Genomic DNA, 18,273 nt, shown 5'->3' on the forward strand with positions numbered 1-18,273 from the left:
TTTTTGTCCGATTTGCCTTTTTTTTTGGTGTTGATCAGAGCTTCCATGCAGCTTCTGTCCTGCCTGCTGTGAACTCATGCTTGATGGAGTAGTCTTGCAGTCTTGGCCTGGGAAATGTGGTGTGATCAATTGTCCTTCATGCAGGTGAAATTCAGCCCACAAATTCAGAGTTAATTCAGTGTTGTAAAGTATTTGAACAAACCTTAATAGTGTGCCCTGTTGTAAAGTATTTGAACCTTGATAGTGTGCCCCAGCCAAACAATCTTTAGTTATTTTTACCAGAGCACTCAGAGTGGGACCAGGCTGGAATTACCCTCACTGGCTTTACCTGGCCTTTCCACCTTCAGCTGCAGCACATCACCCCCAAGAGGGGTTTCAGCTCCAGTCTGAAGAGTTGAGGGGAGAGGTGGGGTAGGTTTATCTCTGTTCTTTGTCCTTTGCTATCTTGTTTGGATTTCCTGGACTAACTTGGCTGCTGATCACTGGATGGGTTTTTGTTGCTGTCATCATCTTGGTGCTGCTTGCCTGGATCAGGAGCCCCACCTGTTAGAGCCCTCAGGAATTCATCAAGGACTGAGAGGTAAACTGTGCTAAATTGGGAAAGAAGAAGCTGAAAAACTAAATACCAAGGCAGCAAGGAACAGATAAAAGGGACTCTGCTGCACTGCATTAAAACCAATCATATTATCAGAAAAGTGTGTGCAGAGCTCATGGACAGAATAGAGAAACCAATCAAGCACTGTGAGATTTCAGATACAGCAGTTGCAAAATGGGTATGGACTGTATCATGTAAAGGTTGTGGGAGGTATAAGTAGAGTAGTCTGTAAAAGTAGGTACAATGTACACATAAGTACTGTGTTAGGTAAAAGTTGTAAAAAGTGTAAGTGAGAAAATGTCTAAGTAAGGTGATGTGTATCTGTACAAGTAGCATAAGATAAGCAATTGAAATGTATAAGTAGGTAGAATGTGTAAGTAAGCAAAGTGTATAAGTAGGGTATGATGTCAAAGTTGTGAGATGTGTGAGTGGAGTGTATTTTAAACAATAAGACACTTCTGTGTAATCATATTGATTCGTTGTTCAGAAGGTATGAGTTCCTGCAATTCAGTATTCCTCTGTATCCCTTAACACATTAATCTAATTTCGGCAGAGAACACAAAAAACCATCAGTTCAGCATGACAAACCATTAGAAGCACTAAGAAAGGACTATTAGACTTAGTCTACTATTAATTTCAATATTTTTTTGGACACTCATCTGCTAATAAATTATAGCTAATTCTGATAGATTCCATTATATCACCTTATTGTGTACAGTGAGAAACAGGTAGCTGAATAAAACCCTGCTGGCTGATATTATACAGAGTATTTTTATGTCAAAAGCTTCTTTTCCTTGACCACTGTTTAATATTGCTCTGTAATAGCAGTAATAACTACTTGCTCCAGCAGTTTTCCATGAATTTATACAAAGTCACTGATGTGAAATTTGACTGGTATTAAACTGCTTTTATCCCATGTGTAATTACTGCAGGCAGGCACCCTTCCCTTCTGCCTCCTAAATTTTAATGTGTTGCATCACATGTAATTAAATATATGCAGAAGGCATGTATTTTAGAGTTTTGAGCCTTGATTACTTAATTTTAAAATGTTTTATGGTGGAATGAAAAGTTTACAATACTCTAGCCTACAAAAATGTAATCTTGTTGTAAAATATCGCTGTAATTGAATTTGCAGCTCCCAATGACTTTCGAGGTGCTCTCAGAATGGCACTGGTGACAATGTGCAGCCAGGGTGGAAATGGCAGAGATATTAACCCACTGGCACTTCCTGCAGTGGCCACTGCTCTAACACATTTGTGACATGTTTTACTACTGGCATGTCCCACTTAACTCTGTCCTGGATATTGCCAGTAAAACACTGTAGGTATTTTGTTTTCTTCCTCTAACTCCTCCTAAGACACCCTTGGGAGTGTGAATTTGCTGCCAAGCCTGACATGAAGTAAAGATAATGTAGAAATAAAACTTCTCACCTACTCATCATGTTACTCATCTTTGATTTAAAGAGTGCTCAAAGCAAGTGGGAGCTTTCTTGATGCTTGGCAAATTGTGAGCACTCAGAGAACACAGAAGGGAGACACAACTTGATTAAAATGATTATTTGCCTCAGAGTGTTGGGACAAACAGACCCGTGAGGAATTTTGACCATGGTGAAAAAGAAAGGCTATGGGACAGCAGTAATTGTGGGAGTTTTAATGCTTGCTGCTTGTTTTTCCATTGACTTGAAGTGAATGGATGCCTTTCCTGGTCTTCACTGTTCTGTGTTAAGTAGAGAAGAATAAGATAAAGGGGTTCTGATTTTGCATTTCAAATTTCAAAATTTCATCGTGGGTCATTTTAAAGCACAGCTTTAAACAGCTTTGCTGCACTGGCTGTTGGAAACTCTCTCAACCAAGATGCTGCTTTAGACTGATCCTTGCACAGACCTCTGCTGCAGTCATTCTCAGGTTTTTATACTACCAGCAAAGCTTTGGCAACTTTCTTTTCCCTTAGTTTGCTTTCTTAGGGAAAGAGAGCTCTGTGGGCATTTTTAAAGTATCTCTGTAGTCTTTCTGTGTTTCACGGTGTTTTTAGGGACTTATCTTGTTGGTGAGTGAAACAGCTACTAAAGAATGCTTTGAAACTTTCAGGGGTTTTGTTAGCAGGTTTATGCCACTACACAGGAATGGCTTGGAGAAACTTTTTAAATTGATGAAGTCTCAAGTTCTAATTATGCCATCCAATAAAGTGGCTTGAGGGTAAACAGCAGAAGCACTTTCAGACTCTCCTGACTCCAGTGAGAAGTGTGGATGGTTGGGACTTACTGCACTTCTGGGACATCAGACCATTCATTTTAGTTTTCTACTGGTAAAAGGTGCTATTAGAAAAGAGACAAAAGAGACTTCTTTGTAATTGTGGGAGGCAGAACAAAAGTCAATGGTGACAAGGGAGATTCAGGCATTCAGAAGAAAGAAATTCTTTCCAGAGGTAAAAATAATGAAAAATCCAGAACAGCTTGCCTAGGGAAAATGTTGAGTCTCCACCCTTTGAGATATTTAAGAGCAAAACAGCATCAGGTGTCTCCAGGGTGCCCTAAATTTTGTTGATCTTGCCATACAAAAGGGAAGCTCTGGGGAGAATTCTGCAACCTCTTGGAACTTTATGTATTTGAGTTATGTGTTAAACACAGCTCTGTGCTCATGGATACTTGAACAAAACATAAGCTGAAAATTTTTTTCACAAATTACTAAATTTTGTAAACTTATCCCAGTGTTAGTCTGACCAACTTAAGAGTACTGAGTTTGCAATAGTAGTAGATGGTGTTTTTATTCATAAGATATCCTCTTTTATTTTTGTTGGTTTGGTTTGGTTTTTTAGGGGGAAGCAGGGGAAAAAGCTTCTTTAAACCTGCTCCAAAGTAGATCACTGTAATGCCATTTCCATAGGTATATAATGCACCTACAATGTGTAGTGTGAGTCCTGCAATGAAAAAGTCTCAGATACAGAGAGTACAATAAAACTCTCCATTTAAAACTTACAACTTTCTGCATCATTTGATTGTTTGGGATAAATGCAAAAAAAAATCCCTTATGAGATCCTGTAATGAAGGAATTTTAATTTTTCATGTGCTAAATGGCAAATTTCTGGGTCAAACTCCTGCCAATTTAATTGGAATTAAACCAGTGGCATGATAGCTCTGTACATTATTAGCAATTCAGGGAAGCATGAAATTTAGTCCTACCCTGTGCTGGGTCACCAGCATATTGCTGTGCTGACATTTGAACATGACTGCGTTTCTTCCCTCTCTGCCTTGCAAATGAGTAGGTTGGAAATAAAACCAGAATTACACTGAGGCAGGCCTGGCAACAGAGAAGTTTCTCCACTCTTATTGATGCTTTATTTCAGGGCAAAGTATTATAGACACTTGTATAATATTATAAATATTATGTATTTAAAAGACATCTATAATTTGGTAACTAACATTTAAATTTAAATTACCTAATTATTTAATTTGAATTAAGATGGCTTATTCTATGCACAATATTGGTATCCTCCATAGTGAAACCATGGCGATGCACAGTGAGTGATGTCACTTGTTACTGGTGCTGTGCAGTTCTGCCATTACTATAGTCTTTATTAATCTACAGCCAGTGACAAAAGCATTGGCAAGATAAAAATCAAGACTTTTTTTCCCTGGCTCCTAGCCTTATCTAAGGCAAATTTTTGGATTAAAATGAAATGGCAGTGTTGAAACCTAAAGTAAAAGTTTCTACTTATAGAGTCATCTTTCTGTGAGCACATTTTCATCTTTGATATACTGGGAAAGAAGTGATCCTCTTTATTAAAAAAATCCCAAGCCAATATAAAAAATAAAACGCCTTCTCCTGTATCTCTTTTTTTCCATATCAACTTTTCATGGCTCATAGGATACAATCATCTCGTTTGAGATGGATTCTGGAGAACTTATATTGAGAGCTATTATTGGCAATACAGGAAAAAAAAAGAAGAAAAGAGAAAAGAAAAAAAAAATTATTTGTCAGAGTGAGTGGAAATCATCAGCTTTAAAAACTGATCATAGCATTACACATATCCTTGGGGAACATCCTGAACTGTCACAGTTTGAATTTTGGAAATAAAACATTAATAAATCACGTTCTTAATGCATGAACAACTTTTCTCCTAATAGGAGTTGTTGAAGTATCTTTGTCTTCCCAAGCCTCCACCACTTACTTTCTCTTGAAACACATTCTTATTGTTGACTTTTTTTTAAAAGATTTATTTGTATTTCATGCTAAATGGAATGCTTTTAGAGATAAGTTGTGTAGTTTGCTCTGTAAAGTGCCAGAAGAGTTTCTTCCAAGAGACTTTCTCTTGCAGGCAAAATATCCTGCTGGCATTTGAGATGGCATTAGAAGCTTCAGTCAACTCAAGGCTTCATCACAGCCTTCAGTGGTAACCAGGTGAGTGAATTTGGGAGTAATGTGAAGAAAATTCATGTTCCTTGCAGTTCAGTTATCACTTCATGTGTAAGATCAGTTACAATGAGAGTGTCTCATTCTGTTGCAAAAGGTTCTGAGCAGGACTGAAAGTGGTATTTCCTATGTTTGATGTCGGCTTTTCCCCTGGATGCAAGTGTCACCCTGAAAGGACAGAAATTCAAATCACAGCTCAAATTTGATTTAAAATGTGGTTTAAAACCAGTCACACCTTGCCTGCAATTATGAGTTGCATATCTTGCTAATACCAGGGATGCAAATATGTAAGGTGGTTTTCAGTTTATGAATGAGGCATAACTGATATGAACACAGGAGGACCAGCTATGACAATAACCTGATTTTAAAAAAGTCTTTTATTCTACCAGCACTGTTTCACTCCCCAGCCATCATAATCCTGAAAACTCTTCCATTATTTTTAAGTTTTTCTCCCATAAGGTTTTACTTTTGGCATAAAATACTTGGAATAAAAATTTATGGAATAAAATTTGGCCCAATTAAATCAACTTTCTATAGGTGAGGAACATACAGAATTATTGAAGACTGTCTTAACATTGATAGTACTATTATTTCAAATATTAATTATGAAAATTCATATGTGTTTACATGTGATTCTTATATGATGTTTGCATGCATTTAGAGGTACACACATGCATGATATTTACATTGAGTTTGCAAATGTTTTCAGTGCCAATCCAGGAAATATTTTATACCCACTGTTGAATCTGCATCTAAGCAAATGTTGAGCTCATGGATGCATCATCAAGCACATCTAAAGGCCTAACCTTATCAAACAACCTTTGGGTTGTTTTTTTGGGTTAAAATATTTACTACTAGCTAAGAGGAACATGATGTGCTGACAATGACACTGGAAGTTATTTGTATTTACATAAGTGTTAATGGAATGGTTCAAGGACCCAGGAAAGGGAACTCCATAAATTTGATGCTGTAATCTTTGCAACCTTGCCTGTAATTTTCCACTAGGGAGAAAAATATGATGGTCCAAATCACATTTATTACCAAAGCAGGGTAAAACTGTGGAAGTGACTTTAATATGAATAAGCACTGGATCTTTGAAGCATCACATATGACACTTTCTGAAAGGAAGAAAACAATAGCTGGTGTGAGGGCACTCTAATAGAATCCCAAACATAAGAGGAAAAAGAACAACTTTAATCCAGAGACAGCATGTAGCATCAGGTTATTCAAATTACTCTTTTTTAAGGGTGTTCCCAAGCAAAATACATCATTATGGGAAAATAGCAATGCTCAGTCAGCCTGGCAGTATCAGATCTGATTCCCTATTCACTTCCCCTGTTAAAAAAGAAAAGAAAACCCGAAGAGTTCAAAATAACTCTTTGCCACTCTATTTTCAGTGCTCCAGCTATTGATCCCCACATATTGCAATATCTCCCTTTTGCCCTTGTGTATCCTGTACTTACTGTATGAGTCTACTAAAAATCAGTGAAGCAGAGAAATTCTTCTTGTTCCTCTGCCATGAAAGGCCCATGCACAGTGCCCCATGATATCAGTGCACCTTTTTCTGTCATCCCTTGTGGCCCACAAAGAAAAACAGAGCCTGTTTTGTGGTTTCATTCTGAATAAGCAAAAAGCACAAAGTAAAGAGCAGTAGAGGAAAGCTGCCCGTGCTGTGAGCTGGGCAGAAGACTGTGCTCACAGCAGTCCAAATTATCAGCTGCCTGAAATATTTTAGTACCAATCAGGCATCTTCTTTGGAGGAAAGCTTTAAAAAGAAAAGTGAAAGGTTCCAAGAGGCAGCAGGAGGACTTGTGCCTGTGCAACAAGTCACAAAACAAAACATTGGCATATTCACTGTGCATGGCAAAATGGAAAATAAAATGCAGCAGCATCTCCAGCTCTGCTTTCATGTGATATAGGAGAGGAGAATTATGAAGCAGTTTTTAGCTGGGTTTATAGGGAGGAAAGGTTTCGCAAACTTGACGCCCGAGGGAGTTTCCCAATTAAGAATGAAAAACAGAGGCACTGAGCCTGTGCTGGCAACGGTACCACACAGCAGAGGGTCAGGCCAGAATTTTTTAAAGCATTCCTAGTGAGTTCCAGGAACACTGACATTTCCACACAAACATTTGTGAAGGTGTTGCAGGTCCTGCTCTAGCAGGGTGTCACAGCTTTGCTTGGTGTCTCTCTCATGCAGGTCTGTAGCCCAAACCCGCACCTGGCATTAGCTCTACCCAACCATGTCCAGCTCAGAATTTTACCCTGTTCTTCCCTCACCCAGTGTTTGGGTTGCTGTTTTTTAATTTGTGTATTTTTATTTGGCTGTTTTTTCCCTCAGTGTGGCATCTCTGCTGACTCTGTGAGTTGGCTGCCCCAAACCTGGAGTGCAGCTGGGAGGAGGACTGATAATGTAATTCCTTGATTTTTTTTTTTTTTAATCTTCCCCAGAGTAAAACCTCTCAGGTGGGACAGGAAAGAAGCTGGAAACTGCAACTGGCATGATGTGGTGCAGATTATGTTATCTCTTAAGTGTGATATGATGCTTCTGCATGGGGTCATGATCAGGAAGGAGCTAAAGATCACACATGTTTTATTAACACCACCATGGCTTTAAGGGTTGTAGTCAGTGCGGGTTCACAGTCATCGAGGTGACTTTCATATTAACCTTGTGAAAAAAACCAGCTTTTTAGATACATAAATCTGAAAACACCACTGAACGCCTCTCATCATTACAAAGATTAATATTAGTCTCTGTCATTATGCAACAGACTTTTGGAGTAGACTCAACAGAATTGTTGATAGGTGGAATAAAGTTCATTGTGTACCAAATGCAGCTGGGATTGCAGTGAGCCTGGACTAGACTCCTACTTGAAGTGCTTTGAAAGCAACTGTCTGGAATTACTCTTGGAAAAAACCCTGAAATCAATGCTTTTCAGCTCACCGGGAGATGCTTAAGATGCTTGTTTTAGTTCTGGTCTAAAAGACGTAGGGACTTGCTTCTGAGGGGGAAAAATAGCCTACAGAGAAAGTTAAATGCCTTAGTGCTTCAGTTTAGACACTTGCCAAGGTTGAGGCTTGAGAGTCAGATTTTTAATTTTGATTTTCAGTTAGGAGAGAAAAACCATTCACCTTGCTTATGAATCACTACATTTTCATTTGATTTCAAAGTCATCCTGGAATTCAGTCCAAACTGCCCTCTGGCTTTTATAACTATCACTGGACTACTGTTGACTGGCTTCCAGCACTTTTTCATACAGATTCAAGGCATCTGACTCAAACATGTCCCAACGTGGGACTGTCATAGGGCCTGACCTTGAGAGTTTTTGTTGGTTTTTTTCGTGAATGAGAGAGAATTTCAGCCATCCCTTCTGAGGTTCAGGAGAATTCTCTTGTCCACCAGGACCCCCAGGTCCTTCTCCACAGAGCTGCTTCCCAGCAGTTTGGCCCCCAGCCTGTGTTGGTGCCTGGGGTTGCTCCTCTCCAGGCGCAGGGCTCTGCATTTGCCTTTGTGGAATGAAGATTTCTCTCTGGCCATCTCCCCAACCTGCCCTTTGTGTCCTCAGAGAACTCTCTGAGGAAGCACTCAAACCCTTCATTACACTCTGCTTTCCTTCCATCCCATCTGCTTATCGCTTTGTCTGAGTTCTGAAGAACATAATTTTTAGAAAGAGCTTAATGATAGGACAAACTTTTCCAGACAGATGGCTTCAAATTGCAGTTATGAGAAATCCAACCTAACAATCTGCACTTTAATATCTAATCACTGACGAGCCCTTGTTTTAAGCTTCTCTTACAAATGTCATTTCTCTGATGTAACCTGGTAGATGACTGACAGATTCAGAGATTCTTAGACAGTGAGTTCCCCTCTTACCGAGGCACAGGTTTATCTGTCTATCCAATGCCTTGGAACTGCAAAAATCTTTTTCATACAGCATTAACATGGTGCCTGATGTAGCTGAATTAGAGTAATTCAGGCAGTTCCCTACAGAATGCAGATAATACCTGCAATACACACATATATCTTTCCTATAAGATATTCCATGAAACTACTAAATTTGTATGGCAGAGAAACAGAAGTTTTGTCCTCAACCAGTGTAAAATTCACTGACAGTGACTCTCACATTTCTTAAGATGTCCAAATTTTGTAGCAAATAAGCATTTATTTGAATTCTGATAATGTTTAAATAATTCTGTATCCACATTTTGTTTGAAATGGGACCCAAAAAGCCTACATAGTTTCAGCAGCTACTATAACATTTTAGTATAAAGAATGTACATTTCTCTTGTCCTTTTCCTGCCCCACATCCACCACCTTGGATGTGCACTTTCCATGGGTATTCTCCTTTTCAAAAGAACAGATGCAATCCATCTTTGGGAAATGATCCACATTCCAAGGAAGCTGAAAATGCCTGGGACTGTGGCCTTGTCTGAGGCTCTTCTGCACTTCTCAATACCAGGACAGTGAAGGAATAAGCACAGGAGCTCTCTCCCAGCTACAGGAAATTGAAACAAGGAGTTTTATACTGTGCTCTGGAATTTAGGAGCCTCCAAAGGGACCCAGAATCTAACACAGGAAGACAGAGAAGCAAAATGGTTTTGTCACCCTTTATTTCTCAGAGATTTTACAAATCTGCAAGCCAAACAGCATTCTTACATACACACTTTGTTTCCTCTTTTATTCATGGTTACTTTTAAAATGTATTTTCCTAGTTTTTCAAAATGCATAATTTATAAAAAAGGAGAGGGAACACCATTTGTTTATGGAAGAGGCCAGAACAAGCACCCAGAGTCATTCTTGAATAAGTAAATATGGGAGCCAAGTGCAGTTAGGAAGGGACATGACTGAACATTTACCTTGTTAGCTGAGAGACTGATCATTGTCAAAATTTTATGCTTCTTTAAATGCAGTGATGTGATTTAATGCTGCCACTTGAGTAACTTTGTCTCAGAAACTGCTGTGAAGATGAAAGGAGGGCAAATACCCCTCCATTATACACCACTTTTCCTCCTTGATTGGAAACTCTGTGATGAAAAATCACCTTTTCTCCTCACAAACTAGTGGTAGGCTCTGAGATGGTTCACAGTGGTCTATCTCAGAGCAAGAAATAAAAGAAGCTGAGCAAGGGTTCAGCCTCGTGGTTCCTTCCTTTAATACAATCCCAAGCTTCCCTGTAAATCAGTCACAAGGTGACTGAGCTTCTGCCCCACACCAGGACCTTGCCCTAAGGTTGATGTTAGAGCTGGTTCAGGTCAGCACAGTGAGCAAAGAAAACATGATCAGAAATCAGAGATTTGGCCAGAGCCTGGCTGAACAGCTGTGTCCAGTCTCACTGGCCCTCAAAGCTGTGGCTGTGCTTGGGCTGTCAGGATTTTGAGGTAAGAACATAGAAATCTATCAAGACTGCAGCAGAACTCTCTGTCACTTCAGGAAAGATTTCCTATTTACATGGATTAATTAGGTACTGTTAATGAGGTACTGTGGTGAGAAACACTGGAAGTTACAACAATGCTTACTATAGACTAAGTGCTTTTTTCCTAAAATAGTTGTGTTAAAGTCAAGAGGCTGCAAAACTCTGCAATATCAAGCATTGAGTTTGGTGGCAAAGAGAATGCAGGTGTTCTTTCCAGTGCAGTGGCTTCCTCCTTTGCTGTGAATTCCTACCCATAGTTCAACAAAGAACTTTAACTTGAATACTTTCTAATGCCTGCATTGATTTATTCAAGGAATGGACTGTGTGGTCAATCAAGTAACCCTGAAGTGATTCATTTAGAACGTGTTTAGTTTATTGACTTGTTTTCATATGATATACCAGTGAAGGAAACTGGCCCAGTAACTCTTTTTGTCAGAGAAAACAAAAATAATGGAAAGGAGATTTTGGCTTCAAATGAGTTGCTTTCTAATCAAGATGTGCAGAAAAACTCCATGTTTTTCGCAGTACTACAAAACACATAAGCATTTTTACATCATTTTAAAACTTCTTGACATTTGAAAATAGTAATTACATTGAGTTTGTTTTTAATGTCCAAGCCCTTAGGACACTCCTTGGTTTTATATTTAAATTTTGACAATGAGGATTAAAATAAAAGTCAATTTTCAACTTAAAGTCAAGGTTATTATATTAGCATGTCATTAGCATGTCATTGATGAAGATGTCTTTCTGTGGGAAGAGGAATAGGATTTTTGGGGAGCCTCCACCTGTTGGATGTCATGGTTTGACAAGGCTCAAACCTTTAATTCAGCTGGCAGGAAATGACACCAGCACACAAATAAGATAAGTAAGATAAAGTCAGCCAGTAGGAGAAGTTGAGTCTTACACAGACAGAAGCTGGAGAGGTGACACAAAGCTGTGGAATTGTAGGGATGCTGAAACAAAGCTCGGTGCTTCCTGAAGAAACAGAAACTCTTGTGCTCTGCAGAGCACCCAACTTGCCATTGGCATAGGATCCTGCCTGAGAAAAAAAAAACCAAATCCAAACAGAAAAAAATAAACAATTTTTGTCTGGACTTCAGATTCTAAGTCCAGTAAATGTGCTCTAAGTACATATTGAACAAGTGTTATGATAAAGCAACATAATCAGACAAGTAACTGCCCCTGAATCACTTTCCTGTGCCATGGAATACTCTAAAAGAAACAGGCAAAAAGACATCTGGTTGGTGGAGAAGAGGAAGCCACCTAGATGGAAATGCAGCTCACATGGAAATGCAGGCTGGCATCCTGTCAGTCTACTGCACCTGTTCTTGCCCAAACAAACCAGAAGAGTGAAACAAAGTTCACAGGATTTTCTATCCCACATCAGTCTTCCAGGTTAGTCAGCAGCATCAGACATGCTAGAGGAAAGCACAGAGATTTTAGCTGCAAGCAATTTAAGGAATAAGAATAGGGGTAGGATTAGGTTTACATGCTAAACATTTGCCTTGCCATATTCTTTTCACAATGTCAGTGTAAAAATGGCTGTCTTTTAGCTCTATAAATTCCTATTACTTCTGTAATTTCAAAAAAGTCTGCAGTGTTCATGGTAGCTAAAACTGGGGAATGCATTGCAGTGCTTTTAAAATACTTCTGTCAGTTGTCCTGGTACTTTTTGAACAAGGCTGGTTGCTTTTCAGTCTTTTGAAATGCACCTGTGCTCTCCTATTCTAAAAATGATTCACAACAAGGTAAGGAAAGGTGCCTAAAATGCTGTCATTAATTCTTATATTCTGTTATTTATCTTTAAGCACAAATAGTAAAGGGAAAAAAAAATCTTTGTGCAATTAGCTAAAGTCATAACCCTATAACCTTTTTTTCCTGCCACTGCAGGGGCCCACAAACTTATTAATTTTCCTAATTCTGTCACTGGCATTAAGTGAAGATATTACGGCTTCCCCAAACTGCAAATTTTAGATTTTATGTAAAGTCAGGCCATATCCTGAGGTATCTGACATCTCTCCAACAAAACAATCCTCAATATGATGGCTGTGCTTTGACAGAGGGAATTAAGACAGCTTTGACAGTACATCACTGAAGTGTTTGTGATCACTGAATATTTCCAGCAATCTTTCTGACCTCACTGAGAACTAATGTTTTTCCTTGCTTTTCTCATCACTGTTGGTGTCACCAGATGTGTTGTGCTACCCACAGGTCTTTTTCCAGAGTGGCAGCAGGGAGAATACTGAAGCTCAGGGCAGGAGACAGCGTAAACTGCTGTTGTAAACTGACAAAATCAACAGAAAGGAATGAGTAGTGTGAGGTTTATTCAAACTAGGGTCCATTTCCATGAAAAGAATGCAACAAATTTATAATACAGCTCCTCAAAGTATGCAATACAGCATGGGTAGTTTTAATTTGTAGGTACTGTTAATTATTCCTGTTCCGTTATTAACCATGGGAATTTTTTTTGGAGGAAATTAGAAATCAATTTGAAAATTAATTACTTCATTAAATTTAGTAATTATGTGCTATAACCATCTCAATCTTCTTTAAAATGAATGACAAGATGCTTTTCTCATTCATTATTCTATATGAATTTAAAAAGTGCTACTTTCCTTTTTAATCTTAAGATAACAAAGAAGAGCTATTGAAGACATCCCTGAACCAGAAGGGTAGAAAAATTCAGAAACTGGAAATTTATGACAGTACTGCAGCCAGAGAAAGCAAAACTGAGATATTTAATTGCTGACTTCAATGAAACATGGGCTGGGAGGTCCTTTCCCTTAAAGGCATTCTCCAGGTAAGAAAACACAGCTCCTTCCTGGGGCTTCCACTTCCCACATGTACATGTGAGAATAGAAAAAAGGAAAATTTCTTGCAAGTATTCTTCTTACTTGAACCTTAAAGAGGCAACATTTTCTTTTAATCCAGTGTGTGGTTTGTTAAGCTGCCTGCAAAGAAATTTTTAGGCGAAAGGAACAGGAAAGCATCAAGGAAAGAACTTATATCTGCTGAAACTCATTGCAAAACTTTAGCCAACAGTTCAAAATGCAAACAACTTTATGCCCAGAATGTAGGCTTGAAAATAGGACTTAAAAATATGCAGGAGTTGTCACAAAATAAGGTTAAGTACCTAAAGGCCTCACTAAATGCCTCCCTTTCAGTTAATCAGCCACAGTCCTCTCACATCTTCTCTCATTCAGTTTATGGAGCTTCTGGCTGTTTTCACTCTGGCTTGTGTGTCAGCAGCAAGGAGTCAAATGTAGTTATTTGCATGTTTTTCCTCTTCATTCTGCACTTCTGTGGGTTCACAATGAATGCTGACTGACTTTTTTCCCCCACACCTCCTCTCGTGTGTCTTATACCTTGAGTGATGAAAGGGTGGGAGATAAAGGGGAGTTGTCAGAACATCAGTAAATTGGGATCTGTAACAGTAAGGTGGTTAAATATTCAACACAAGCAGTTGCTGTGGCACCAGAAAAGTCTGAAAAACAGCAGAGGAAGTGAGTTGTTTCATCATTCCTTGAGATTGCTGTGAGAAATACGCAAAACATAAATCTCTCATTTAGGTAGAATGCAGAGCACTTCTAGTCACCCAGTAACACGTGGGGCCATATGTGCTTCTGCTTCCCTGGTGTGGCAGAGCCTCTGCTGGGCTCTCACAGAGTCCTGAGCACGGTTTCTGTTTGTATTCTTGGGCCAAAATTTTGTCTGTTGCTGCAGCAGGAGGGAACATGTCTCAGCAGCATGGAGAGAGCACAGGGGGAGAGATGGGGCTGGGAGAGGTGGGAGAACAGGGTAAGGATGGGCACACTTTTAGATACTCCCCCTCCTCTGCCAGAAGATATTGAAATAATCAGAGCTTTGGCACAGTTGAGCTCCCTACTTTCAACACCAAGAAGCCCTGGGGAAAACTGATCCTCTGGAGCTGCTTCCTTTTGCTGCACTCTGGTCAAAGCTGTGGTCAAGCCTTCATCTTTCTTCATTCTTTCTTGCAGCAAGAGAAATCCATGTTTCTTGTATGCACAGCCTCTTTAAGAACTCTTAACACTTGAAAAGTATTAATATCTATTTTCTCCTAATTCCCTTTCCCTGGCCTTTTTAAATTTAACCTGTGTTTAACCTTCATTAGCACTTCTGCGTAGTTCTTGGCTTTCAAGGACTTTAATATTTCTCACTCACCTGTAGACTTTTTAAAATCAGTCCACACCTCCCCTGAAGCACAATGTCAAAAAAACTGGATGAAGCCTTCTAATTGGTGTCTTGCCAGTGAACAGTAAAGGAGTTTTTTGACATTTTCTATTTATATTCCATCTAAGTATCACTGGTTGAAATAATGTCATCCAACTTTATGCTGTAGCTGTCGACACCTAATCCAGAGAGTCTTTAAATTCCTTTAATTTCCTGACTTTGGGGTATGACACATATGAGGTTTTTACCTCTAAACTTTAGATTAGTGAGTGGAATTGTACCTCAGACGTGCCTGTTCATGTTGGTTCATGGGATCAAAGAGTGGTTGGCTAAAATAAAGGCACTCACCTGCAGTGTGCAGGACTGCTTTTGTCCAGATAAATACCATTCATCTACCAGCTGTTTTGTACTTCTGGATGCTGGAGAATACAGGACTGGAAAATATTCCTTGGATTGTTGAGTCCCGTCTCCTGCACACATTGCCAACCAGGATATATATACATACATGCATGCATACATATATGTTTTATTTTTTTAAATATAATTATATAATTCAGAAGCAACTTCACACACAGTGGCACCCTGCAAGTCACAGAACACACCCAAACACCCATTCCGTGTGTAGTAAAAGACCAAAGTTTCAAATCCCATGTGCCTCAGGAAAAGAGAAAGGATGATGATTCCTCTGTGCTCCTGGGAGAGCACAATAATGAAACCACCCTGAATGTCCCTAAAAAGCAGAAAAGGACAACACCTACCCCGGAGGGTCAATGTTTGCTGCCAAACTGACAAGGAGTTGGAATTCTCTGCCTTCCTCAAATCTGGAAGTTGTTTTTGTCTTGTGTGGGTGAACACAGCACATACACATCAGGCTAAAGTAAACCCTGCACCCTGAGACCACAAACTCTAATTTAGAGGATTGAAAAAGTAATTACTTTCTGGTTTGTATCTACATTTGTCCCCTCCTGAATCTCTGCACCATGCACATGACAAATGCAGTCCTACTGTTTTGTTGTACTTATTATCTGCTGTTCTTACAGCAAGGAAAGGAATGCAAGGCCTGAAAAATGCAGATTATTTGGAGTAACTCCAGTAGTTCAGTCAATAAGGAGGTTCAGTCCTGTTTCTCTTCAGATACAGACACAGGATTTAATTTTCTTCACACATTAAAGAGTGCACTATACTTTTTTTGAATAAAACAAATATACACTTTTTATTTTGCCTGCAATGAATTGCAGTTAATATGACATACAAAATGCTGAAGGAGTAGCAAAGTATTAGCATTTTTGAATGAAAATATGACATTCTATATACCCTTAAGGAAAAATATTGTTTGCTCCCTGGAGCTACCCTGACCAATTTAATTTACCACATCAGTACACATATGAAGTCAAAACTTCCACTGCCTTTCCATCTACACATAAAACTCACAGTATCAGAACTTTTTTTCTTCTTGTATGTTTTCATTATATTTCCTTAGACCTCCTACTTAATGGATATTCACATAGTTGTGATTTCTGGTCTCATTTAATTTGATCTCTGCATTTCACCGGAACAGAACCATACACTCAATTCTTCAGTGGTGGAAGAAGGTCAAAGCCAAAAAGCGAAGGCTGCCCAAAAGCATCGAGGAGTTGCAACATTTAGGTGAATCAGCTAGAGGAAAAGTTGAATGGATTCCTATTCTCTATGACCCTAGAGCCAACAAAGCCTATAGCAGGTAAATTCTGAGTTAAAAACTAAAAATTTCAAACCATCCCTAACCAGAGGTTATTTAAGCCAAACCTAAAGGTGTGAAAAGCAAACACTGACTACAGAAAATCTTTTTCCTGCTTCCAGGTGAAAGCCAGGTAGCTTAGTTTAGGATGAGAGGTCCAAAGGTTTGAAACTGTGTGCATTTCATCCCTAGGAATGCTGAAAGGCTCGGCTGAGCCTGAAAAGATTTGGCTTTATGTGTCTGGGGGTGTCACGAGGCCTCAATACTGCTCCTAAAACAATCTAAACCAGCAATGCTGAATGGATCACCCTCATCAAAAAGCACCTTCCAACTAGCTACACAATAAAGTTAATTTCACATTGTAGTACAATAAATACCTGAGAAAAACTGGAAATTATGTGCTCAGATTTCTTCTGTCATGTTCCAGGTTTTCAACCTAATTTGGCCCAAGCAGATTTTTCACCAAGATTTTGCTTTTTGGAAGAGAAAATTTAGTTTGGCTTTCTATATTAACATGTTCTTTTATTCCTAAGTCATATCTTGCTAAATAATTTTTGTCATTACAGGGCATTAAAACCTCCAGCTGGGAGACATTTAAAGCAGTGACATATTTCCACTTCAAATATAGAAAGAAAAGCAGGAAAAAAAATTGGTGTGTGGTGCTGAGGGAGAGCGTCGGAGAAAAAATCTTTGAAAGATGAGGCATATGAAACTGGCTGGCTGCCTGGCTGCCTGATGTTCTCTGTTAGGTTCTTGCTGAGACTTACTTGAATTTCAAATTGTTTTCTAAGCTGGTGAATAGCAGGTGCTTGCTAACCAGCTCATAATGAGTACAGAGGTCCAACTCCATGGAGGCTTTTCTCCCTGCTTTTGGCTGTCTCTTGTACTTGTGGAGAAAAAGCACTGGACCTAAAAATTGGAAATTTTAATTGAAAGCACACACACACGAGACAATTTTGTAGCCCTCTGAACATAGAGGGCTAAAAAAGAAAGCAGGATGTTGTTAATTTTTTATGCTATGTATGCTGTGATGTATTTGGGGATGTGTATATTAGATCTGAAACCAGGGGGGTTGCAAAAAATGCTGAAATCAAACATTAACCACTTTTTCCCTTACCTAGGCAGATTCTTGTTCCATGCTCTTCATTCGAGAGACAAAAAGCTGAGAGACAACAGTCCAGGCTCTTTCTTCTCCCTAACATCTCTCTAAGGTTTAATCATGGAACATAAGAGATTAAAGAGTCTTCACTAAATTATTCCATTTTTCTAACCCTTCACCCATTAATCCTAGATTAATGGTTTTAACATGTTTTGGGACTTTGTGGAATTATATCTTTGCAGCTCTGGAATGTGTGTATCACATAAAATGTGCAATCTTACTACAAAATTGCCACATAATTCCCCAAAATGAGGCCATTAATGATGCCACAGTCAGGTGATACTGAGGACAATAAGTGGCAGAGGAGGAAAAAGGTTCCAGCACAGCATAAAACTCACGCATAAGCTGTAAAACCTGAAAGTTTTCTCAGCTCCACAGATGGAATCACTCTTCTGACTCTGTAAAAGACCTGCCTCCTCTCCTCCACCACAGTTTCCTTGGAAAGGAAATCCAGCAGGAATGTTGGAAGCAAGTCACAGGTGAGAGAGTCCCCTGTCTGGGATATCCCAGGGCCACCTGATCAGTTTAGCAGAGCCATGATTGTCTTATCCATTGCTAGCCAAATAGGAGACAGAAACTGAATAATGACAGACAGGTAAGCAAAATAAAGTCTTAGTTTATGTTTTTCAAGTAGAGATGTAGTATTTTGCCATTTTTAATAAATACATGTAGACTTTTCTTTAGGAAAAAAAATATTTTCATAAATTTAGAAGGATTGTCATGATAGCAAAGGAACCTTTATTTACAGAAAACTGCACACTGACTATCACCTAGTTCGACTGAGTGTCATT

General features: G+C 39.0%; 1 long non-coding RNA gene across 1 annotated transcript; it reads left to right on the top strand.

Moving 5' to 3' along the window:
• Positions 1-238: 238 nt before the first annotated feature.
• Positions 239-18,036, top strand: LOC138119993 (uncharacterized). Its single transcript, XR_011155693.1, has 5 exons — positions 239-580; positions 4,910-4,992; positions 13,046-13,215; positions 16,165-16,326; positions 17,445-18,036. It is a non-coding gene; the product is annotated as an uncharacterized lncRNA (long non-coding RNA).
• Positions 18,037-18,273: the final 237 nt, after the last annotated feature.

This window comes from Aphelocoma coerulescens, chromosome 1 (genome assembly GCF_041296385.1).
Source record: "Aphelocoma coerulescens isolate FSJ_1873_10779 chromosome 1, UR_Acoe_1.0, whole genome shotgun sequence".
NCBI lineage: Eukaryota > Metazoa > Chordata > Aves > Passeriformes > Corvidae > Aphelocoma > Aphelocoma coerulescens.